This window comes from Pinus tabuliformis, chromosome 2_1 (assembly GCF_031772625.1).
Source record: "Pinus tabuliformis cultivar Carrire ecotype Pingquan chromosome 2_1, CPIR1, whole genome shotgun sequence".
Lineage (NCBI taxonomy): Eukaryota > Viridiplantae > Streptophyta > Pinopsida > Pinales > Pinaceae > Pinus > Pinus tabuliformis.
This window is the reverse complement of record NC_142299.1, coordinates 556,828,011-556,855,003: the sequence shown is the minus strand read 5'-3', so window position 1 is coordinate 556,855,003 and position 26,993 is coordinate 556,828,011. Positions and strand designations below refer to the sequence as shown.

The following is a 26,993-nucleotide window of genomic DNA, read 5'->3' as shown; positions in this document are numbered from 1 at the left end:
TGGTTTTCACATAGAAGTAAGAATCCATGAGTGATTCTGGCTCAGGTAAATGGTACATGAAATGATAGTCTGCTACCAGAAAAGAAGCAAGCCTTTGTCCGCTAGCATTATTGAGAGTCATAGTCTTTGGATCTGTATGAGATAGTATCTAGCTAACAACGTCTGTTCATGGAAAAGCCAGATATTTGCATGCAACCTTGTGTAGACCTGACCGTTGAACATTGACATACACCTACCAGTCTTCCAAATCTGCTTTGAATGTTCTTGCTGAGAAAATTTCATTCACCTTATGCCATGTGATCTTTGATTCCTTTTCTACAAACAGTTGAGTGTCTGAGTAAACTGGCAAGTAAACTAACGTACTCTCAACTGCCTCCCTGGTGCTGCTCTCTGTGGTATCCTTTGAAACAGATCTCTTTGGTGCCATGATGTCAGTGACTAATGAAGAGAAATGCTCAACACCTACAATACCAATGGGAGGAAAAAGCACTCATGGCAAACATAAATTAGCTTTAGCAAATCAACATACAAAGCAAGATCAAGCATAACCACATGCATTGATTGGGAAAATTGTGCAATTTTGGAGATGAGGGAGAGAGACTGCCTGAGGGAACTGTGCATTGCACAACCTCAACAACCAGTGATGCAGCTTGAGGCTAGAAACTACATAATGCACATTCCAGCCTGGGTAGACTGAGGGAGAGACTGCGCATTGCGCAGTCTTAGTGGCCAGGGGATGGGCTTGAGCCCTGGAACTGCGTAATGCGCAGTTGGGCCAGCCAGGTACTGCGCATTGTGCAGTCTCAGAGGCCAAGATGAGAGCCTAAGCCTTGGACTTGTGCAATGCCCAACTAGACAAGGCAAACACTGACCATGGGATGAGCAGATCTGCTCGGTAAGAGTGTGGGAAACAAGCAGATCTGAGTGATGGTGCAAGTTGGAGTGTAGATTTGAGTAAGTATGGATAGATCAGTGAAAAACAAGTGTGGAAGATCAACATGCAAAAGGAAAAGCAAACATGCATGGAGAGTCGCCAAAACGACGACCACTAATGGGCAAAAACAAGAAAACGAATACAACGCTTGTAAAAGGAGAACAACAGACCGAACCAACACTTGTACATGCGAATATACATTAAAATGCCAACAACCATGAAAAGAAACAAGCAAAAAAACACTCACAAAATCCAAACAACAAAAAGCGACATAAAAAGTGACAAAAGACGACAAAAGCAAAACTCACCCGGAAAAGCGCCGCAAACTTCATCGAAGGCTCCTTGATCTCCTTGGGAATGTTAGAGCTCCAAGATTGAATGTACAAATGAGCTCTAGGGGTGTCCATTATATAGATCTAGATCGATTAGGGTTTATGACATGCATGCCTAAAATCAAGGAAAAAGTGACACTTGGTGGAAAGTTCCAAAAATATTAAGTGTGCCACCTTCGGGAAACTAATTAGTGAATCCCTTTTTTCTAGGGATGTTTTTTTAATTTTCGGGAAACTTGCATGCACACTGCCAAGAAGGGTTGTGTAATTCTTGAGGACTGGGCAACTTCTTGACTCAGTGATTTGCGTAGTTTCTGAGCTCAATGGATGCTTTGTGTAGTTTCCATCATCAAGGCTGGGCCACCATCCAAAATTGCACAGTTTTCAAGGCTTTCCTGCCCAGAAGAATTGCGCAGTTTCTAGAGGCAAGGCTGGCCTGCCTTCCAAGATTGCACAGTTTCTGGAGGCAAGCCCAACAATGCTGCAAGGTCAAGTCAAGAGTTAGCTTGTGTTTGAAAGATATCAAACCGGAATCATTACATCACAAGCGAAGCGTGTAAAGATAAGTCTCGATCACAGCAAGAATACTTAACGACAGTAAAAGATAAGCTCTTGTGGATGGAAGGAAGGCTCCAAAATCGAAGCATGGGAAACATTTTGGACGGTGGTTGTAGTAGCTACAACAGACTCCAACCTGTACAAGGGTCATAAATTTAATAAATTATAAATAATAAATTAATAATTAAAAAATTTAAAATTTAAAATTATATTGTTTATTTTAGACTTTAAGCTTCTGTGGTAGTTTTTTGGAGTAGCAAGATCCAGATTATCCACAGTATCATGTTCATTCTGTCGACGTTTCAAACCCCAAAGGAGGTCCATCAGCAAGACCAAAATTGATAGAATATGAAAGATAATTTCTTGAGAGAAGAATCTTCCGACCAAAGTATATATAAACCTAGAAATTGATTAGAAGCATAAAAATCTATCAATTTCTAGGTTTATATATACTCTGGTTGGAAGATTCTTCTCTCAAGAAATTATCTTTCATATTCTATCAATTTTGGTCCTGATGATGGACTCGCTTTGGGGTTCGAAACGTCGACAAAATGAACATGATATATTGTTTATTATTTAATGAATTCAAAAAATTAATTGGAATTTTTTTATTATTTAACCTGTTGCGCTTGTTGGTATGTATTTTTTCAAATAAACTCTAGTTGCACTCGCATCCAGAGGAGCTACATGTTTGGTTGAGCATTCGAATGGAAAGCCTTTGGAAATTAGGTACTTTTCCACCATAGCTTCTCCACCATGCATCTACAACAAATAAGATAAACATAAGAAACAAATTGAAATTTGAAAGTTCAAGCAAAGTATGAAGAAACGATGAAATTTGAATATTAAATAAACTAAATCTTATCTGACATTTTGGTTTTCCTTTCATGGATAGCCATGTCAAAGCTAAATGTGCCACTTGCCATCCTGTATATCTCCATTTCTTTGAAGATTTTTTCACGTTCTGCTGGAGATGGCACCATCTTCTGAACACAAGTGAAGAATCCATCCATGACCTCAACGTCAAATAAGAAACCACCGGAGTAAGAAAATGTGGGGTTCAAGTAGATCCCTACATCATGAATGGGACAATGGGGTGTATTTTTCCATCGCTCATTAATCACTGCTCATATGAGTTATTGTTTCTCAAACCCCTCATCCCCCTTATCATCATAGTAGTTGCGAATGGATTCTTTGGCCCTATCCATGGCCCCATACAAGTAGCCCATTGCGGGCTTGTCCCTATCAACTAATTGAAGAACCTTTACCAAGGGTTCAGTAATGCTACACACCTCTTACATTCCTACCCAGAAGCTTTCCTGGTATGAAACTAGTTTGCATATGGCCGCTCCCTCTGGTTTGCGGCTATATGACAAAGCACGCCGCTCCTCTAAAAGAAATGTTCTCTTCACATCTCACATAGAATTCAAGAGGTATATAAGAGTGTTGATTTGGGTTAGCATTAGATGTGCTCTAGCCACGAAAATTGATGGAGAGGCTAGGGCACATGAGATCTCCAATACCCAGAAAGGATTTGGGCAGATTCTAAACAGTTTGGGAGATATTAAAATAATTAATATTTTTAATGGAGTCCCTAAGTCTAAGCTTAGGGAAAATAAAATATTAATGTGAATTAATATAAAACTGTGTTAGGATGATCCAAAATTAATGGATCAAGTCAGATCTAATCTTAGCTGTTGATTAGGGACTTAATCTTGGTCATTGATTTTTCAACGAGAAAAGTATAAGAGGAGGCTTGAGTGTCACTTGGAGATCACACCAAGAGATCAAGATTTCGACTTTTTGGGGCTGGGTTTGCTGAGAAAGTTGAGAGAGTGATCTAGAGTTGCAGCTGAGGGGCAGTGAATATAGAAGCAGAGAGGCAGAGATAGTGCCGGGAGGATCAGCGCAACAACTGGGAAAGCTGACGCAGAGGGCAGAAGTCGGAACTGTCGGGAACTGTAGGAACTTCTGGGAAAGTTGATACAGAGGGCAGAAGCTGGAACTGTCGGGAAAGCTAACGCAGAGGGCAAAAGCCGAAACTGCGGGGAAAGCTAACGCAGAGGGCAGAAGCCAAAATGTCGGAACTACCGGGAATGCTGACACAGAGGGCACAAGAGGCTGACACAGTCCCTAGAGGCTGACGTTGGGGTTTTCTGTGGGGAAGATTGGAGCTGAGGAGCTGTCGGAGTGTTTATCCAGGGTTTCAGCCGAAGCATCTGTCTCCGAAGGAGAGGTACTATTGCCGAGATTATTCTCTATTGGGTGAGCCGGTTTTGGTACCCAAATTGTATTCAAAAACTGCATAATAATAAAACCCTCAGATAGTTGCACCAGTTTTCCCGCATTGGGTTTTTCCGGAGACATTGGTCCAAAAACAACGGTGTCACTTGTGCGCTTGTTTTGTTTCTTTCATTTGATGATCTGTAATGTGTTGAACATGTACTTGTAGTTATTTCCAGTATTTACATGGTAAATAACTTGTTATTTAATAGAACAAGTATGTAGGAATAAATCAGAAAGTACAGAAAGGGTTTCTAACGGGTTAGACTTAGAAATTCCAACATGGTATCAGAGGGTGGTTGTAGATCACAAGAGAACTAAGGACATCGGCCGAGCAGAGCAACAACAATAGAAATCAGCAGTCGTGAGTGATAGAGTTGATCCTTGCAAAAGGCAACAGAGGAAGGAGTGACGCAGAAGGATTGCGTCATCATTCTGGTCCAGAGAAAGATAGCGCAGAGGCTAAGGGAGGCAGAATTAGGCTCACGCAGAGGCCAGGTGGGTTGACGTAGTTGGCTGGTTGCGCTGATTTGCCGGTGTTGGGATTGCAAAGAGCCAAGTGGCTCAATCCTTCAGTTGCTGGGGTATAGGAGGCTGTGGGTAAGTTGCAGAGTGAAGCTGGTGGGGTACTGTAGTCAGAACAATACCTAACAGAGAAAGATCAAGGGGAGGGAGTTGCTGCCTAGGTGGATTTCTAGCCAAGGAATCCAGATCAGTGGTGCAGCTGCACAAACTATCTGAGAGGGACAACTTGACCGTTGACAGAAGGATTTCCAGGAGGGAAATCGGGACTCAGAGGGAGTCCAGAAGAGAACTTCCAGATGGGAAGTAGAGAGACTCAGAGGAGTCTAACATAGAACTTCCAGACGGGAAGTAGACTCAGCGGGAGTCGAACAGAGAACTTCCAGACGGGAAGTAGACTCAGTGGGAGTCCAACAGAGAACTTACAGGCAGGAAGTAGACTCAACAGGAGTCTAACAGAGAACTTCCAGGAAGGAAGTAGAGAGACTCGAAGGATTCGACAAGAAGAGCAAAGAGATGGCCATGAATGGGCTAAGAGATCAGGACCAGTGTTGAAAATATCGGTATAGGAAAAATATCGGCGAGGGTCTAGAAAATATCTTATCGGCAATATCGGTGAAAATGTTGGCAAAACATTGGCAAATATTGGCAAGCATAAAAAATGCATGGTATATTCATTTTTTTTCAGATTTCTAAACATATAAAGCAATAACAACATGAACTAAACACATTGGCACATAAATATGAAGAAGGCACTGATATATATGATGTCAAATAGAAATGATACATCAAACTTCAAAGGCGATACCAAATCCCGCCGATCCCTGATAATTGTCCAATCAAGGACTCAAACAAAATAACATCACATATCCTACTGATCCTTGATAGGGATAATTGTCCAATCAAGGACTCAAACAAAATAACATCACATATATAAAACTTTAAAAGTATTTCATCATCATGAGTTATAAACTTATATGTAGCAAAAGTTGCAAAACAAATAAAACTAGCAGCTATCTATCTAAGACCATTGGCCTCTCCCTAGCAAGTTTCTTTCTATCGTGTTCAGCAATTGCTTCATGAGCTTTTTGTATAGCCTCTGCACTAGAAACCATACAAGGCATTACATCTGCATCATATGCAGAGAGTCTAGCCAGATGGTATTTCAATCGTGTAATCCCTCCTGACATCTTGGTCCCACACAAGTTGCATGATATATATGCCTGATTTTCCCCACCAACAGCGTCCCATACTCCCAAAATGGGTCCAAGGCTTTTGGCATATTTGACATTTGTAGTGAACTAATTCAAACCTAGGGCACAAAAAAAAACAAAAAATTGGCATTAAACCCCCCAACACAAAATGAAAAAATAAGTAATAACCACCTCATTCAAAAAAAATTACTACATTATTTGCATTTTGCAATGTGAACGAAAAATGGCAATAAGAAGGTGCATAAGAAAGTTGAAAAAAAAAATGAAGCTTGCTGTCCAAATATGGAGAAAACCCTTGCATTGGTTCATGGGCATAAAATCATAGCAAATGGAAAAAAAAAAGAAACAAAATGTTGGCAGGCAAAGAGGCAAGCAAGCATAACCCTAAATCTATGAAAAAAGCATTAGCATAGGGGTTTTTAAGAACATACCTGTTAATGGAAGAAATGAAGTTTGTCTCACTATTCTTCAATCTTTGATCCAAAAAAAACTCTTAGTTGGTGGTGATAATCGTTGTTTGATCCTGAAACCCTCCTTGACAACTACCACAAAACTCTTCCCCTTCCTTCTCCAACACTCAGAAACAGAAATGAAGAAAAAAAACCAATTTTCCCTTTTTCTAGCCGCGGCAAAACACGCCCGACGATATTTTATATCGTTGCGCGATATTTTGCTGAAATATCACCGATATTTTCGGGAGCCGAAAATATCGCCATATTTACGAAATATCAGTGATATTTCAGCAAAATATCGCGCCGAAAATATCGCGATATTTTCTTGGCGATATTTCGGCTCTCCGAAAATATTGTGATATTTACGCTATTTGCCGATATTTCGCCGATATTATCTACACTGATCAGGATAGGTTGGATGAGGCATCCAACTTTTTCATCTGGAAAGCCAGGATCCTGTCTGTTCTATGTGCCATGAGTGCTCACATGCCACTTGAGCGGAAGTGGGGAGACATCGAGCTGTGGTCAGGAGGACTATAGGGATGAGGGGTAGGATCCTCGAGGTACCCAGCCTCTTGGATTAGACCTTGCTACGGGAGCCCTGAAGAGGAGTAGCAGTACTAGCGGATGTTAGTAGAGACAGGATGCAGATGTAGTGACAGAGGGAGCTATAATGCAGGATTCCCAGGATAGTGTGAGGTAGTAATGCGAGAAGCACGGGAGTGTTGCACCAGTGCAAGATGGCACAGAGAGGTGTGCAACGGTGCGAGATGCACATAGCTGTTGCAACAGCGCAAGGTCAGGGAGGGAGCACTTGTCAGTGACAGAGGGAGCTTCAGCATCATGAGTGTTTCTAGCTTGACGAAGATGTCAGAGTTGGGAGATCGGTTACTTACTTCTCAGTAACTGAGTTGCAGTGCAACAGTTAGCACTGGTAGTGCTATGGGCAGCATGATGAGAGGGTTTGCAGTGCAGATGCAGCAGTGGCAGTGGCAGGGCCATGGGTAGTAGCACGGATGCAGAGGGAGTTGCAGTACGGATGCAGCAGTGGCAGTGGCAGGGCCATGGGTAGCAATATAGGATGCAATAGTGTAGATGATGGGCAACAGGCCTAGAATCAACATAGGGACTGATGCCAGATGATCGGGGTGATACTCAGTGAGGAGTATTGCTAGAGCATAGTCCTCACTACGAGGGAGTGTTGATTTGGGGTAGCATCGGATGTGCTCTAGCCATGAAAATTGGTGTAGAGGCTAAGGCACACGAGATCTTCAATACCCAGAAAGGGTTTAGGCAAATTCTGAATAGTTTGGGAGATATTAAAATAATTAATATTTTTAATGGAGTCACTAAGTCTAAACTTAGGGAAAATAAAATACTATTGTGAATTAATATAAAAATGTGTTAGAATGGTCCAAAAGTCATGGATCAATCTAGATCTAATCTTAGCCGTTGATTAGGGACTTAATCTCGGCTGTTGATTTGTCAGCGAGAAAAGTATAAGAGGAGGCTTGAGGGTCACTTGGAGATCACACCAAGAGATCAAGATTTCGACTTTCTGGCACTGGGTTTGCTGAGAAAGTTGAGAGAGTGATCTGGAGTTGCAGATGAGGGGCAGTGAATACAGAAGCAGAGAGGTAGAGGTAGTGCTGGGAGGATCAACACAACAGCCAGGAAAGATGATGCATAGGGCAAAAGCTGGAACTGCCGGGAAAGCTGGCGTAGAGGGCAGAAGCCGGAACTGCCGGGAAAGCTGACGCAGAGGGCAGAAGCCGGAACTGCCAGGAGCAATCGGAATCGCCGTGAAAGCTGATGCAGAGGCCAGAAGCCAGAACTACTGGGAACAACCGGAACTGCTAGGAACCGCCGGAACTATCAGGAAAGCTGATGTAGAGGGCAGAAAAGGCTGACGCAGTCCCTAGAGGCTGGCGCTGGGGTTTTTCGTGGGGCAGATTGGCGCTGAGGAGCTGCGAGAGTGTTTATCCAGGGTTTCAGCTAGAGCATATGTCTCCAAAGGAGAGGTACTACTGCCGAGATTATTCTCTGTTGGGTGAGCCAGTTTTGGCACCCAGATTATATTCAGAAACTGCATAATAATAAAACCCTTAGATAGCTGCACCGGTTTTCCCGCGTTGGGTGTTTCCGGGGACATTGGTCCAAAAACAATGGTGTCACTTGTGTGCTTGTTTTGTTTCCTTCAGTTGATGATTTGTAATGTGTTGAGCATGTACTTGTATTTATTTACATTATTTACATGGTAAATAACTTGTTAATTAACAGAACAAGTAGGTAGGAATAAATGAAAGTACATGAAGGGTTTCTAATGGGTTAGACTTAGAAATTCCAACAAAGAGATATGAAGCTAGTGGAAAACCATGTACTGGAAGGGCGTACCAACTCCTTGTTGTTGGTGAATGTTCTCATCAAATGAAGCACATATGCATGCTTATATATAAATTTTGAAATGTTTTTTGATGATTTAACAATATCCTTGACAAAAGAAATTTTTCCTATGTCCTCCAACATCAAGTCAATGTTGTGTGCAACACAAGGTGTCCAAAATAAGTTAGGATGCCTCTCCATAAGCATCTTACCAACAACAATATAATTTGCAGCATTGTCCATTATGACTTGGACAACATGTTTTGGACCCACATCCTAAATGAACATGTCCAACAAATCACATAATAACTATGCATCTTTAATATGTGCAGATGCATCAACAAATTTCATAAACATTGTCCCCTTGGGACAATAACTAAGAAGTTAATAAGGGTTCTACTCTTTTGATCGGTCCAACCATCTGACATCACAGTGCATCCTCTGTGTGCCCATGAGCCCCTAAAATCCTCCAATCTCTTAGTGCATTCGGCCTTTTCATTCTAAAGAATACACCCTCTAAGGTCATCATAGGAAGGGGCTTTGTACCTTGGTCCAACAATAACAATAACATCAATTGCGGGCTGGAAAAATGGATTGTTCCTGACAATGTTGAAAGGAACATCACTCCAAAGAAGACACCTGCTCAACAACTTGTTAGCTTCTTCCTTCTCCCTTTTTTTAAGAGATGACATGATAAATGGTTGTGTACCAGTTGTGGTTCTAGGAACAAAAAATGATGAGGTAGCTATGGAGTTGACTGTGGATGCTGATGTTGAAGAAGAACCAATACCACTCTCACAGTCACCTCCCAATCCCACCACTCCACCCCTTGCCATTTGACTCTTCAGAGTTGCCTTGGTCACTTTGGTTGTCTCTATTTCTTCCAATGATTTGAGGGCTCTGCGGATTATTTCCAGATTTGTATTTGTGCAAGGCCCTACTTCATGTCCAGGAATTTGTGCAAGGTGGAACTTCAATATGTATATTGTGGCCCGCCCTTGTCATATGATGGCCACATAACTTGCAAGTCAAATTTGATTTGTCAAACCAAATTAGGTTAACTAAATTCCCACAGAGGGTCCAATTACCTTGGCATGTTTGTAACTTTGTTGAACTCTTGAGTTTTAATGTAAGATTGAAGTTTGAACCTAGGGCACAAGAAGAATTGCAAGTTAAACAAATGAAATTAAAATTTACATATAACATTTTGAATTTTTGACCAAAAAAAAAACCTCAACTCAATGCAACAATAATGGCAAAAAAACACATTCAAACCCAAGAAAAAATCATGCAAAAAAACTAGGGCACAAGAAGAATTTAAACAAATAAAATTAACAATCAAGATTTTGCAATTTTGACAAAAAAAAACCTCTCCACTAAATGCAACAAAAATGACAAAAAAACCACTCAAATCGAAGCAAAAATCATGGAAAGTATATGGGTGACAGAAACCCAAGGAAAAACAAGGAAAAAATAAAAAAATAGGGCCAAATTTGATGCCCATACTTGAAAACCATGCCCTACTAAAGAAACTTGGTCCAAACTAGAATTTGTTTTGCTTGGGATGCTAAATTCCTTCACTTTTCTCCTCTCTTGCACTTGTAGATGAGTTCTCCTCCTCAGTAGCTCTCACCCTTGCCCTCTGTCTACAAAATGAATGGAAAAAAACCAAGTAAAAGACTTTAAAAACTCACTGTCGTGCAGCCCGAGGATTTTTTTCGCATCGGATAGCAATTTTTTCAAAGCAAAAATATTGTCAATTTAATTAGATGATTTAATCATCATCACAGAAAAATCACGATTTTATCGCGATGTTCGCAACACTGGTTTTTACCACACAGGAGGAGCACTATACATGGAGATTACTATTCTTATTGTGCTTCCATTTTCTATCATTCTTCTATCTCATTCTCTTTCTTTTATAAATTGTGCAAGCAATGTGAGCGCAAGGGTATTATCACTATGGAGTTGTTTTGGGGGCAAAGAGTTGTTGATTATTACCTTGCACCTTTAAATTCTTCCACCATTTTCTTCAAAAATTGTAATTGAGATCAAGCATCAAGTACTTGTGATAGTTGGATTCTGCCTTTCATCATTGTGATTGTTCCAATCTTGTCTTGTGGAGGAGGAATTGTACATCTTAGCTTTCTCAAGATATTGGAGAGTTATTGGAATGATTAGACTTGTCAATGACATTGTCCATCCTACAACCCTTTGTAATAAAGACATTCAAGCACTTTCTTTGCAATTTATCCCTTGTTTTTTGTTTAAGAACTTCCATCTCCTTGGGCCCTTATGTGCTTTTAATTTACACTTTTGATGAAATTTTAGCAGTAGGATTTGGATACTAATATTCACCATCTACACTTTTTTCTTCCTTCATAATGTGACTCCATAAAGGTACTTATCAAATCTTTTTAAGCTATTAATTTACTCAAAAAGCGAAAAACTATCAAATTATCTCGATTTTAATGTATCTTACTCATTCTACACATATACAATTAGGCATATTTAATTTGTCTTTATCGCTTTTCTGTCATAAAACAACGAAATTGGCTTGTTGTTTTCTTGTTTTTCATGAAGAGATATAAGATAAGATAAGATAATTATATTAATGTGCGGCAAATAACCACAACAGTAGTTCAATGGGACTGGAGTACAACCAGTATGAATATAATGTGGGAGTGCCAATGCAACTCCTAGAAAATGCCAAAAATAATATGAAGAAAGAAACCTACATAAGTATTACATCCGGACATATGTATAAAACTGTGACAAAGGTATGGTGAACCGTGATACAAAAAAATGAGTGAGTTTGTCCAAGGCTAGAATTGTGGAGAGAAAACTTTACATTTTTCTTCATTTTTTCTGCACCAGGAGGCATTGAAAACATCAAAAAAATATATAAAAACAACACTTTAAATAGCATTGACAACAAAAACCAGTCAAAACAGTTTGTTGTTCCAGCTATTTTTGTTAAAATTGGCAACTAGGGCAAAACTTCATGTGTGTCATCTTATTCATGGCTGATAATACTTTTATTAGATTCCTCTCGTCGAGAGGTGTAGGATTGATATAAAGATCATCCGATTCCGATAAGTATTCATGGAGATATGAATTTATTTTGATTATGAAATTATTATCAAGCCAACCTACAACTCATGTAGGCTCAGAAGCCCAACAGTCGCATCTATTCAAACACCAACATTGTGTATAAATACAGGAGGAATTTTCCTCATTTGGACTCACTCATCTCATCACATCTCTCTCTCTGCTGCACAGAAAATAGTCTTTTTTCTACTGCGTAGAAAAGGGTCCCTGCCTCACACATTTGAAGCCGGAAGCTGCTGAAACTGAAGCTGTAACTGCAGAAGTAAAGATTGACCTGCATGGACTAGAAGATCTCCTCATCTGAACTGCGCTGTAGGTTCATCTGAACCTACTCTGAAAGCCACAACTTTTGGTGGTGGAATCAAGTCAATCCGACGGACGGTTTGCAAGATATTGACTGCCCTAGTTTGAAGCCGGAAGCTGCCAAAACTGAAGCTGCAACTGCAGAAGTAAAGTTTGACCTACGTGGGCTAGAATATCTCTTCATCTGAACTGCGTTGTACGTTTATCTGACCTCCTTTGAAAGCCGCAACTTTTGGTGGTGGAATCAAGTCAATTCGACGGATGGTTTGCAAGATATCGACTGCTCTAGTTTGAAGCCGGAAGCTGCCGAAATTGAAGCTGCAATTGCAGAAGTAAAGTTTGACCTGCGTGGACTAAAAGATCTCATCTGATCTGCGTTGTAGGTTCATCTGAACCTCCTCTGGAAGCCGCAACTTTTGGTGGTGGAATCAAGCTGATCCGACGGTCGGTTTGTGAGATATCATCTGCCCTAGTTTGATGATGAATCTGCTAATGCTGATGTCGCTGATCTAGGGTTTGCTATTGCTGATATGAATCAGAGTTATTGTGCTATTTCTCTCTGCTGAATTACTGAAGATAAAAGAATATTTGATCAAAGGGTTTCCCCACACATTGTGGGGTTTGTCCCTGCTAGCTGCCACATCTTGTGTCTCTTGTCTTGGCTTGTTTTCTGTCGATTGTTTAATGTTCTATCTGCACTTTACTTTATGTACATGTGATTGCTAATTTGTGGAATATAATAATGAAAAGAAGTAAACTGTTATAAGCATAGAACATACAATAACTTAACATGGTATCAAAGCTGAGGTGAAGACAAAGTCCGAGCAAAAGCAAGAGCAATCACCGAAGAGAAGATTGGCAAGGCTATCTTAAAAGAACGATGGGGTCCTCAACACTCTTTCCTGTCGAAGACAAGCTCCGTGAGAAATCTGACTATCACGGATGGAAGATGTCTATCGATCTAACCCTTGAGGATCAAGGAGTATTGGATCATGTGAGAGGCAATATTGTTGAGCCTTCATCAAATGCACCTCTTGCGGCCAGGAAAAAATGGAAGAACGGAGAAATTAAAGCGAATAAGATCATCCGGGACTCTATCGAAAAGCGCTTGGTGGCCTACATCTCTGAACTAGACACCTCCAAGGAAATCTACGATAGACTGGTGAGTTTATTTAAATCTAATGATGCAAATCAAGTTTTGTTTCTTAGAAATAAGCTGAGGGAAATCAAGAAGGGTAAAAATGAGAGTATGCAAGCATACTTAAGAATCACCGAGATCAAGAACGATCTCCTATCTATTGGGGAGACTATTACTGACAGAGAAATGGCACTCACAACTCTTGGAGGATTACCATCAGAATGGTATGTGTTTAGGACTACTCTTCTGAACAATAATGTAATTCTTGGTTTTGAGGGATTAATGGCTAGATGCATTTAAGAAGAAACAAGGGTAGAAGAGCAAGAAATGCCCTTGCCTAAAGGTCCTCCTGCTGCTTTTTCTTCTCATGCTAAGAAAAGAAATAATTCTAGGTCTAAATCAAAAAGAAAGTCTGGACCTAAGGGTGGAAGAAAAGGACGATGTTACATTTGCAATAAAGCAGGTCACTATGCAAGGGAATGTCCTGATAGAAAGGACTCTCACTGTGACGATGATCAAAATCCCTCTCATGGTAATCGAAGGGATGGAAAATTCAATAGCAAAGGTAAAAGGAATGCTAGAGATCAAGGAAGAGGACAACCATTCTAGAAGAGTAGAAATTCCAGGATGTATTAAATGCACTTGACCTCAAAAAGAACTCAGTGTCCATCTCAGCAATGGAAGACAAAGGCTACAAGGTAACCTTTAGCGATGGCAAGGTACGTATATGGAAAAATAATGTTAAAGATGCCTTTACTCTTGGGTTTCGAGTTGATTCATTATATCAGGTCGGTGGAAGTCTGTTAGGTGTCATGTCTTGTGACACATCTCTTCAGCCTAAACTTTGGCATGGGAGGTTTGCTTACCTTCATTACAAATCTCTACCCGATGTAAAGAAAATGGTAACAAGGATGCTTGAATTCTGGGTAGAGAAAGAAGGTGTATGTCCAGGATGTGCCGAAGGAAAGCTCAAAAGGGGACCATTCCCCTCAAGCCTAAGCAAGACCTCCAATATATTACAGTTGGTTCACTCAGGCATATCTGAGGCTGGCATTAAGAGGGAGACTACTACACCATATACTCCAAAGCAGAATGGTGTGGTACCGTATGATTGTGGAAGCTGTCTCTATGGGTAGATGATATAGCAATGCTTGATGTGGAAGAACCGATGGATCCTATTTATCCACCTGAGCCTTCCTCTTCCAGGAAGAAGCCTTCATGGCTTAGGGGGCTACTTGATGATGCTGAAGGAAATGCTGCACCTCGAGGAACCTTCCGTGAAAGTAAGAAACCCAACAGGTATCAGTGATACCTGACCAGTATGAGCACAATCATACAAAATGAGCCTTCATCATTCTCAAATGCCATCAAGCATCAAATCTGGAAGGATGCTATAACCGAAGAACATGAGTTTATTATGAAGAATGATGTCTGGGAAGTAGTTCCTAGACCCTCGGGTGAGAAAGTTGTCACTTCTAAATGGATTTACAAGATAAAGCATGCACCAAATGGAAGTACGGAAAAGTATAAGGTTCGTTTTGTTGCTCGTGGCTTCTCCTAGAAGGAAGGTATAGACTATGATGTGATATTTGCACCTGTTTCCAGATATACGACCATCTGCTTGATCACAACCCTTGTGGCTTCACAAGGATGGAACCTACATCAGATGGATGTCAAAACCGTGTTCTTGCACGGTTCAATCAAAGAAGAGGTCTATGTGGAGCAACCCGAAGGATTTGAGATTTATGATTGAAAATCTCATGTATGCAGGTTGAAGAAGGCTCTCTATGGGCTGAAGCAAGCACCCCGTGCATGGTATGAGAGGATCAATGTTGAAATTTGGTACCGGAGGTCAGGTGGTTCCCTAAGGCTTTGATCTTTGGCCTGGGGAAAAGTGTCCAAAAGAATTTAATTTTTCTCCTAAAGTGACTTTATAATTTTTATAAAGTTAAATCTAATTTAAAAGTGACTTTAAGTGATAAAGCTACTAAAGTCTAATTTTAAAGTGACTTTTATAAAGTCAATGAAAAATTAGAAAGGAAAAGTGACTTTGGAAATAAATGACTAAGTGGGTCTTTATTAAAGTGGGGTGAATTATAAAATAGAAAGTGAGATTTAAATAAGCATTTAATCTCAGCCATAGATGTAAATCTATTTCAGCCATTGGATTTAGGGATCACCCAAAAGTCATTTAGGGTTAGATTAAAGGAGGAAAAGGTCATTCATTCTTTCATGAACAAATTGGGAGGAGAGTAAGAGAGCAAGAGAGATTTCTGAGCAGGGAGGAGAAGGAGATAGCAGCTTGGCACACATTCCAAGGCAGCAGTTGAGAAGATTTGTACAGCTGATTCAGCACACTGTGAAAGCAGATTTTGGCACGATTTTCGAGGAGTGGTTTGCACAAAAATCGAGGAGCAATTTGCTGGTTTTTTGCACGCAAAACGAGGGTCGTACAATGCATTTATTGCAAGCTGTACAACGCATTTAATGCTGGCCGCACAACAACATTTAATGCTGAAAGTGGGCACAAGAGTCGAGGAGGCCGTACAACATTTATTGCTGTCTTGTTTGCTGTAATTTCCAGATTGCTGTGAGGCACGAGAAAAGAGATAAGTTGTAAATTTGTTTGCTGAATATTTCTCACTGTAAAATGACAATTTTTCAGAAATAAAGAAGAGCTCTCGAACTGGTTTTCCCCAAGAGTTGTAGGGGGGTTTTTCCAGGGTCACCTTGACAAAAAAACATCTGTGTTTAAATGTGTTTTAATGGCTGTTTGTAATTGCTAAATTTTATTTCTGCATTTTTCAGCATTCTGTAAAATTTCCAGAATTGTGTTTTCAGCAATTTTTTTTTTTTTTCAGTGTTAAATGTATGGATATGGGAATGGGCATTTAACTATATGGGAGAAATAAGGTGAAACTGAAAACCGGGGTGGGAAACAGAAATTTCTACAATCAATAGCTATTTGATGACGTTGGGATTCACTAGGAGTGAAGTCGGTCCTAACCTTTACCTTAAGGTTGAAGATGAAAAGCCTCTCATATTGGTGTTGTATGTGGATGACCTCTTTCTAATAGGTGCATACCCTCTCATTCACAAATGTAAGAGGGAGTTGGCTTCTGAATTTGAAATTAAGGACCAAGGACTTGAAGTGTGGCAGAATCCAAGGGAAATTTTCCTATCTCAAGGAAAATATGTGGTAAAGATATTGGAAAGATTCGGTATGATGGACTGCAAGCCTGTGACTACCCCAAGGATCTTAACTTTTAGAAGTTATATGGTAGTGATGTTAGATCAGATTTGGGAAATGCCTCTAAGTTTCATAAACTCATTTGCATTGATGTTCTTGTTGAACCTCTGTTCGAAGATATGTTTTGTAGTTAGCAATGTGAGCTCATATTTGGTTGAGCCTCACTGAATTGATGCAAAGAATCTTCTAAGATATCTTCATGGCACAACTACTAATGGGTTAAGATACACTGCTGGAGATGTGAGACTACTTGGATATACTAATGCTGATTGGGCAGGCAGTGTGGTGGATCGTAAGAGAACTTCCAGGCGTTGTTTCACCTTGGGATCTGCTTCGATATCCTAGATGAGCAGGAAGCAGAAGTCGGTGGCTTTGAGCACCGCCGAAGTAGAATATATTGCTGCTAGCATGGCCTCCTATGAGGCAATCTGGTTGCGAAAGCTCTTCAGTGAGCTGTTTGGATTTACATTGGATACCACTGTGATTCTCTGTAACAACCAGAGGTGGGATTCGATTATTGAGGAATCCCGTATTCGTCGATTGCTCCAACAGATAGACATCATCGGGGATATGGTAAGTCGATGAGCAAGGAGGCTCCATCGAATTAAGATGATGTACAGGTCGATACACCTTGTCAAAGCCTCGAGGAAAGATCTAATCTATGATTTTCCCAAACGACTTGGAGTCGTGAAGAAACCCTTGTACAAGGGTCCTGCATGTGCATACATTGAGCTCTAGGAGCTCTGAGGGCTTGCGGTTCTTACTGGAGCAACATACAACCACAAGGTGACTCACCCTCCCCTGGTGGTGCGCACTGGAACAAGATGATTCGCTCTCTTGTGGGACAAGATGATTCGCTCTCTTGTGGAACATGATGATTCACTCTCCTGTGTCGCAGGATGATTAGTTCTCCTATGAGACCTGGATTGATGTGTTCTCCATGGCGATTGTAATAGGATTGATGTGTTCTCCTGTGAGGTCTGGATTGATGTGTTCTCCATGGCGATTGTAGCAGGATTGATGTGTTCTCCTGTGAGGCTTGGATTGATGTGTTCTCCATGGCAGCCTGGATTGATGTGTTCTCCATGGCGATGGTAGCAGGATTGATGTGTTCTCCTATGAGGACACGATTGATTAGTTCTCCTGTCGAGGCATCCTACCCATGTAATCTGGGACTCATGGGAAGTACCTCTCATCTGATCAATGAGCAGGGAAATGAAGTTAGGGACCATAGTAGTACCGATGGACGCATCGTTGTATCTACCATACTCCCTACGCTAGGATGACCTCCATTGATCTGGGATCAATGATACTGGTCTGGGACCAGTGGTAGGAGTTGTACCATACTATGACACTAAATTCGAGTCGGTTGAGACTAGTCTGGGACTAGTGGTATATACTTTGAGACTGACTTCGTGTTAGTGCAGTACTGGTCTGAGACCAGTGAGAGTGGTACATACTATGACGCTGAATTCGGGTCAGTTGAGACTGGTCTAGGACCAGTGGTACACTCTCTGAGATTGCGATACTGGTCTGGGACCAGTGGTAGGAGTGGTACTTACTATGAAGCTGAATTCGGGTCGGTTGAGACTGGTCTGGGACCCGTGGTACGCACTCTGAGACTGACTTTGAGTCAATGGAGGATGATACTGGTCTGGGACCAGTGGAGTTGTACTCACTATGATGCTGACTTCGAGTTGGTTAACACTGGTCTGGGACTAGTGGTACATACTCCGAGACTGACTTTGAGTCAGTATGATACATCCTCGATCATTTCTTCTTCTTCATAATTCAGACAAAAGCAGAGCAGAACAGAACAAAGCAGAGCAACGCATAACAGAGCAGAGCCGTACAGATCAGTACAGGGTAGAACAAGACAAAGAAGAATAGGAAGAATAGAGCAGAGAAGGGCAAGGGTCAGGCTATACAAGGCAGTGCATTTGATGGATGAATAGTAACAACCGATAGACAAATTGCAGATGAAGTTCTCCCTAGTTGAGAGGGAGTGTTAAAATTGGCAACTAGGGCAAAACTTCATGTGCGTCATCTTATTCATGGCTGATAATATTTTTATTAGATTTCTCTCGTCGAGAGGTGTAGGATTGATATAAAGATCATCCGATTCCGATAAGTATTCATGGAGATATGAATTTATTTTGATTATAGAATTATTATCAAGCCGACCTACAACTCATGTAGGCTCAAAAGCCTAACAGTCGCATCTATTCAAAACACAAACGTTGTGTATAAATACATGAAGACTTTTCCTCATTTGGACTCACTCATCTCATCACATCTCTCTCTCTACTGCGCAGAAAAGGGTCTCTCCCTCACACATTTGAAGCCGAAAGCTACTGAAACTGAAGCTGCAATTGCAGAAGTAAAGATTGACCTGCGTGGACTAGAAGATCTCCTCATCTGAATTGCGTTGTAGGTTCATTTGAACCTCCTCTGAAAGCCGCAACTTTTGGTGGTGGAATCAAGTCAATCCGACAGACGGTTTGCAAGATATCGACTGCCCTAGTTTGAAGCCGGAAGCTGTCAAAACTCAAGCTGCAACTGTAGAAGTAAAGTTTGACTTGCGTGGACTAGAAGATCTCCTCATCCGAACTGCACTATTCATCTGACATCCTTTGAAATCCGCAACTTTTTGCGGTGGAATCAAGTCAATCCGACGGACGGTTTGCAAGATATCGACTGCTCTAGTTTGAAGTCGAACGCTGCTGAAACTGAAGCTGCAACTGCAGAAGTAAAGTTTGACCTGCGTGGACTAGAATATCTCCTCATCTGAACTGTGTTGTAGGTTCATCTGAACCTCCTCTGGAAGCCGCAACTTTTGGTGGTGGAATCAAGCCGATCCGATAGTTGGTTTGTGAGATATCGTCTGCTCTAGTTTGATGATGAAGCTGCTAATGCTGATGTTGCTGATCTAGGGTTTGCTACTGCTGATACGAATCAGATTTATTGAACTATTTATCTCTGCTAAATTATTGAAGATAAAAGAAGATTTGATCAAAGGGTTGCCCCACACATTGTGGGGTTTGTCCCTGGCTAGCCGCCACATCTTGTGTCTCTTGTCTTGGCTTGTTTTCTATCAATCGTTTAATGTTCTGTCTGCACTTTATGTACATGTGATTGCTAATCTGTGGAATATAATAAGGAAAAGAAGTAAACTGTTATAAGCATAGAACATACCATAACTTAACAATTTTTTAATGCACTTAATTAATAAATTACTTTATATTTACATTGGGTTGTGTACCCAATGCTAATGCAAAATTTCTGGATTATTTTTTAAGCATTTACAGCACTGTAACAGTTAATTACATCTCTAAGTAAATTTTTTGTTTTGCACTTTAAATTAGCACATTTCAATGTATAGTTGCATTTGAAAGTTTTCCCATAATTAATATAAAATTCTACATTTTTGTGCACAATCCCATCATTTATGACAGATTCTACTTGCTGTAAGTTGGATTTAATTTCATATTTTAGACAGGCTAAGAAGCTTTATTTCAATTTTAGGTGTCTGGGCATTCTTTGACCCACAGTTGACTCTTGAAACCATTTAGGGATACATCCCTAGAGTTAGCAAGTGATAACTTCAAGTCAGAGGAGGTTAGCAAGGTGGCAAGGCTTATTTCTGTTGGACATTGGATAAACCAATGCTCCCCATGTGTTTCGCGGCATGTGCTTAACCGCCTCTTATGGATCCATTAACTTTGGCGATGCGTCCATTTACTAACATGTGCAGGTTTTGGTGTAATGGCAATCGTGATTCCAAGAAGTGGTATCAAAGCCAAAGGTCTCAGGTTCAAATCACACCTGGCTAGCACTAGGAGGGAGATTGTTAGACATTGGATAAACCAACACTCCTATGTTTTGCGACATGCGCTTAACCGCCTCTCATGGATCTGTTAACTCTGATGATGCGTCCGTTTACTAACACTTGCGGGTTTTGGTGTAACGACAATCGTGATTCCAACAATTTCCTATAGTTATTTGGATTCCCTTCACGTTTTACAGCGTGGGAATTTTTGGGTGATAATAGTCTCCTTTCAACACGTTCTTCAAGATTCATCTATAAGTTGACCTTATGCTATGCAAGTCCCAACAATAAATCATGTACTTTACTGTTACGGAGCCTTGTTTTTGGGGATGTAAACCAGAGCAAGATCATGGAGAGATAAGCTTGATGAGTCTTGAGTTTGGTATGATGCCTCGCTTGGAAGAAGACTTGGTAACTATATCCTTGATGTTCCATGGTGGCTTTGGTGCTTTTGTTGATGCAAGAGTTGAAGGATGGACTTGTCAATATGGATACTAGCACTAGAGTTGTCTAGCCATGTACATGTGGGATGCAAAATGATCATGTTTTGCAAACCATAAGGAAGATAACAATGCTAGCATGGAGAGCTTTTAGCTTGTGCTATACAGGTTTGATATAGGATTTTCGCATGTTGATGCCTGCTTGTTGTGGATATCTGGTGGTGGCTAGGGTTTTCATAGCTTACCTATCTAGGGTTTTGGAGAGCTTGAAGATTTTACTAGCTTGTGATAATCCATGAGTATGTACATGTATTTCATTTATATATGTGTGTGTCTGTGCATAGTTTCCAACTATCCAAAATTATGTAAGGTGTAGATTTGACTTTAATTTCTATTGTCTTCTTGATTGGGTAATTTCTAACACCTGTTGTTCGTGGTGATTTGATATAACATAGGATTGAAATTTTGTAATATCCCAAACTAGGAAATACAACCATGCAAGCACAATTTTTGCACAAGCAGAAATAGATCAGTAAACAATAGAATAACAAAAACAAATCTGAGCCATTTTATTAAAATTTCTTGGAGATGAGTACAATAGAGTAGAATGATGGAACCTGGGCTTGCTACTGCAAGCATGCAATACACAGGTGAATATCTAAGCAAAATCCAACTAGAAAAAGGCCCAATCTATACAAACGCATTGCCCAGAAAATTATTGCTGCTGCTGGAGGAAAACTCTGAAATGATCCCTCAATAATGCTCCAAAAATTCCTAAAAATTAGGAGAAGGCTCCTCACACCCAATCAAACGAAACCCAAAAAAATCTCAAGCTAAATCCACCAGTCACTCAAGTCCCAAAAACTGCGTGTAGCTCTCAGTCTGCCAATGAGCTATAGGAATCGAACCGCTGGCAAAAATGCACATTTCCCCCCTAGGGAAACTCCTAGAAAAGCCAACGGAATTCCTTCCTCAAACTCCCCACCAAAATCAGCTCCAATATCCAACACAACACTGCTGCTCAACCCCTACGCAGAGAACAACTAACCCCAACGCAGGCCCAAAGAAGAGAATTTTTGACCCACAAATCTCCAACACTTTCAGCCCGGAAATTTCCCACAAACAACTCGTCCTCCTCAAAGGAAAATTTTCCCAAAATAGCCAACCCGAAAGACAACAAATGCTAGCTCCTCAAACACCAACGAAATCCTCCACTGCGTCCTCCAGAAACTCGCACATGCTGAAGAAACATTGCAAAATCCCAAACAAGATACCAAAATTTGCCCACAACATCTCTCTTAGAGTGGCACTCGAAGTCCCCTGAAGAAGAGTTGGAATTTCCGCTTGGAAATTCCTTGTGCTAAACAACACTGGTTACTTGACTAAGCAACTCAAGCAAACTCTCCAATTCTGAAATGAAATGCCAAGAAGATGCAAAAATGAGGCTCTTCCCTTCCTTTTATAATTTTTGCTCAACCTTCCTTGTGGGCTCCACCAATTCGAACCCCTTGCTCATTCCCTCATCCATGTGGTTCGATTTCTCCTAGCGAGTTTGATTTCCCTTCTTAAGTGACCCGCACAACTTATCATCACTTTAATTTTCCCCTTTTATCCTAAGTTTAACCTTTATTTCTTATCAAAATTTAATTTGAGCCTCCACAACTTATTTCTCCCAAGTTTTTTTATCAAATATTATATTAATCCCCAAAATTGCAAAATTGAGAATTTCCTTGGCAAAAATATTAATTGGGGACATGACAGTCCTCCCCTCCCAAATGTTGCTTGTCCTCAAGCAACTACAATGTTGGATGTTGTAAAATTTGTTATCCCTCCAAAGTAGCATCCTCCTCTGGTAAGTCTTTCCACCTGACAAGATATTCTCTGATAATCCTTTTCTTGAGCTTTCTCTCCCTCTCCTGCAGGCTGCAATATGGCCTCAGGTATCAAAATCAAATGACCGTCATCATCCAAGGGTGGAAACTCTGTTGCAGCTGTAACCTATTGTCCCAAGGCCTTTTTTAGGCAAGACACGTGGAACACATTATGCACCTTGCTCCCTGGCGGAATCTATAACTCATAAGCCACCCCCCCTGCTCGCCTGATCACCTTAAACGGTCCATAAAAACGGGGTTTGATCTTCGTAGCTCCATTATGCTTCAATGTGGACTATTTTTGTTGAGAATAGCAACAAGAAATGCTAAAAATGGAGGTGCTAAAAATAGCACTGCTATAAATAGCAGTTTGGGTATCAGTGCTGGATTGGGCAACAGGGAATGAAAAATGGAAGTGCTAAAAATATAATTTCTATTTTTAGCAGTTCAGGATGGATTCCTATTTTAGTCAGTCCCTGGAATAAAAATAGGAAGTAAAATTCGAATTTGAACTTAACAGTTGTTTGAAAATAAATTAATTAATTCTCCACGAGTTAATTAGTTGTGAAAAATCAAACATGAAGTCTATGTGAGGACATGCAACAATTTATCTATTAATTGAGGAATTTATCCATCAGTTAAAGAGATAAGGATGAGTTCTAATTTGAGTTGTAATTAGTTGGCTCCATTAACTGAGTCAAGTCCAGTTAGATTGATTTAAATAGTTTATTTAAATTAATGTGAGTTCAGTTAGTTAATGCATGCTTGCATATAACTGCTACACTTCAGATAACTGAATATTTTCTTATGAATAGCTCATGCATGTCCATTCAGATAGAGACCCATTTGAGATCAGAGGAGGGACAATGTACTATCAGTTGGATGGATTTTTCCTATAAAGGAAGCTCATCCATGGAGAAGGATTTATCTCCTTCAAAAATGCATAGTGAATGCATAGTTGGATCAGAGGTTAGTGAGTGTGTGAAGAGGCCAATTCACACAAGTGGCTGCACTGGACGCCAATCAGAATTGCACAAAGAAATAGGAGGCTTGGACGGTAGAGGAGAAAGTTTGAGAGAGGCCTTTGACTGTCTATGAGCAGCAGAGGGATTGTAGAGAGAATAGGATAGCTTGTGAGCTGATTCTTTTTATAATACGGACTATATTTCCACTTGTATGATAATACAGAGTTGGGGTTTTAAGCTGAGGCTTTCCCTGGGTTACTTCTTCTGTGTTATGTGTGATTGCTTCTCATTCTCAGTTATATGTGTTCTCACTGATCGTGCTCAAATTGATTAAGCTTCTGCAAAGTTTATGGTAGAAATAGATCTTGTATTGTGTTTTAATATATTGCATAATCTGTTGATCTAGAGTGGGAATTTCTACATGGTATCAGAGTAAAGGTGATCAAAGCGCAGAACAATATATTAGAGAAGATTTCAAAGTTTTGAGTTTTGGGCCGAGAGTTTGTAGAGCAGATCTGAAAATTTCTGTACAAAATTTTCAGAAACAAATAGCATATTTGGATTCCTTGCGAAAAAATACCCAAATTCAAAAAAACAATCAATTGAATCGAAGTTCATATGAGGGAGATATTACTGATTTAAAATCAAGTCTTTTTCTAGAAAATTTCATGACGGTGGGAAAGATGAAACAGATTGATGTGCTAATCAAGAACCTGTATGCTCTTGAGGTTCAAGATGCATATAAAGCCTTGAGGAGCAAGGCAACTGATGGAGACTTGGTGGTTGAGAGGGAGAGTACATTACCTCTCAACATGCAGCGTTAGAAGAAGTCTCAGAAGATTGTGGAGGAGCCATGATTGGTGAAGAAGCTTCAAGGGGTTGTGGAGCAGCCACAACTAGAGAAGCTTAGAGGAGATCGAGTAGAGACATCTACTCATGCAGAGACCTCCAGTAGGGGGAAACTTCGAGCCACGTGGGCGGAGGGAGTACATGTAGCCATACCTCCAGGTAGGAGGTGGGGTGATGTGGAGTGATCATCCCAAGGAGGAGGGGCAAGATCCTTGAGGTACCCAACCTCTTTGATTCGAATTTGCTACAGGAGCCTCGATGAGGAGTAGCACGACTAACGGATTGGGTAGAGACAGATGCGGATGAAGTGGAAAAGAGAGCTACAGTGCAGGAGTCCCAAGACTGTGTAGAGCTAGCAGGCTGCAACAATGCGAGAGACACAGGAGTGTTGCACCAGTGCAAGATGGCACAGAATGGTGTGCAATGGTGCGAGATGCATGGGGTGTTACAACAGCTCAGAGGTCAGAGAGGGAGCACTTGTCGGCAGCAGGTAGAGCTTCAGCATCAGAGTATGTTGGGAGTTTTTTTGTTCCGAGAGTTGTTGGAGCAACCACACTTGGTAGAAGTGTTGCATGCAGAACATTCCGAAGGTATAGGATCGGGTTCGATAGGAAACCTTCCTTGTTGAGAGGGAGTGTTGAAAATAGCAACAAGAAATGCTAAAAACAGAAGTGCTAAAAATAGCATTGCTATAAATAGCAGTTTGGGTACCAGTGCTGGATTGGGCAACCGAGAATGAAAAATGGAAGTGCTAAAACTAGAATTGCTATTTTTAACAGTTCAGGATGGATTCCTATTTTAGTTAGTCCTTGGACTAAAAATAGGAAGTAAAATTCGAATTTGAACTTAACAGCTGTTTGAAAATAAATTAATTAATTCTCTATGAGTTAATTAGTTGTGAAAAATCAAACATGAAGTAAATGTGAGGACATGCAGCAGTTTATCTAGTAATTGAGGAATTTATCCATCAGTTAAAGAGATAAGGATGAGTTCTAATTTGAGTTGTAATTAATTGGCTCAGTTAACTGAGTCAAGTCCAGTTAGATTGATTTAAACAGTTTGTTTAAATTAATATGAGTTCAGTTAGTTAATGCATGCTTGCATATAACTGCTGCACTTAAGATAACTAAATATTCTCTCATGAATAACTCATGCATGTCAGTTTAGATAGAGACCCAGTTGAGATCAGAGGAGGGACAATGTACTATTATTTGGATGGATTTTTCCTGTAAAGGAAGCTCATCCATGGAGAAGGATTTATCTCCTTCAGGATTGTATAGTTGGATCAGAGGTTAGTGAGTGTGTGAAGAGGCCAATTCACACAAGTGGCTGCACTGGACCCCAATCAGAATTGCGCAAAGAAATAGGAGGCTTGGAGGGCAGAGGAGAAGGTTTGAGAGAGGCCTTTGATTGTCTATGAGCAGCAGAGGGATTTCAGAGAGAACAGGATAGCTTGTGCGTTGATTCTTTTTGTAATCCGGACTATATTTCCACTTATATGATAATACAGAGTTGGGGTTTTAGGCTGAGGCTTTCCTCGTGTTATTTCTTCTGTGTTATGTGTGATTGCTTCTCATTCTCAGTTATATGTGTTCTCATTGATTGTGCTCAAATTGATTAAGCTTTTGCAAAGTTTATGGTAGAAGTAGATCTTGTATTGTGTTTTAGTATATTGCATAATCTGTTGATCTACAGTGGGAATTTCTACAATTTTAGCACTCTGTATTTTTCCTAGGCTGAGGAGGAAAATTACAAAGGTAACCACAAACTGCTTGTAGGATTAGAAACTAGCCTTTCCAATCCCAGAGAGGGTCCTCTCTCAATGGATTTTCAATCAATCACAGTTTAGGATTTTAGGCTAGGTATGGAGGTCAAGAAATTGGTTTTAAAATTGTGGTTGCAAAATGAAGGAAGAGCCCATTGGGCATGGAGTCATAAGGGTTTTCAATAATTAATCACCAATAGACAGAGCAAAGCTTCAATCAGGGCGAGGTAGGCAAACTCCTAGATCTTATAGAGCTATTGGGGGTGGATGGACAAATAAGATTTAAGATCAATTTAAATATAGAGCATACAAAGATGAATTCTACACTTAAATCTCAGAAAGAAAGCATTAATATTGCTTAACAAGCCAGAGTAGAGTACTGCAAGTAAATTCTACTCATCATCTTCTTGTAACAATTAGAAAGGAAAATCCATGTGAAACTTGAAAGAAAAACAAATTTACAAAAAGGAAAACATCACCATTTGTTTGACACAAGAATCCTGAAACCAAACTGCCTCTGTATCACTAAATTAATTACTTCTGTTTGAGCTCCACAACTTACAGTCAAAAAGAAAATCTTCTTTTTCCTCACTATCAACCCCTCCTTCCATATTCAAACTTGAATATATACAAATACAAATTTTAAACTGTTTTCTAATTTGCTGGAAATAAAATCAATTAAAATCATAAAAGATAAAACCTAAACTAAATTGGTTGCAATGTATCTTGAGTTGCTTGAAGACTACTAGAAATCTGTTGGATTGTTGCCAGGGGGTCTTTGATTATTTATTTTCT

The 26,993-nt window shown here is 40.3% G+C and overlaps 1 pseudogene; it reads right to left on the bottom strand.

Annotated features, from left to right (window-relative positions):
* Positions 1-232: 232 nt before the first annotated feature.
* LOC149201586 (N-terminal acetyltransferase A complex auxiliary subunit NAA15 pseudogene) overlaps positions 233-26,993 on the bottom strand; it is a 30,828-nt pseudogene continuing 4,067 nt past the window's right edge.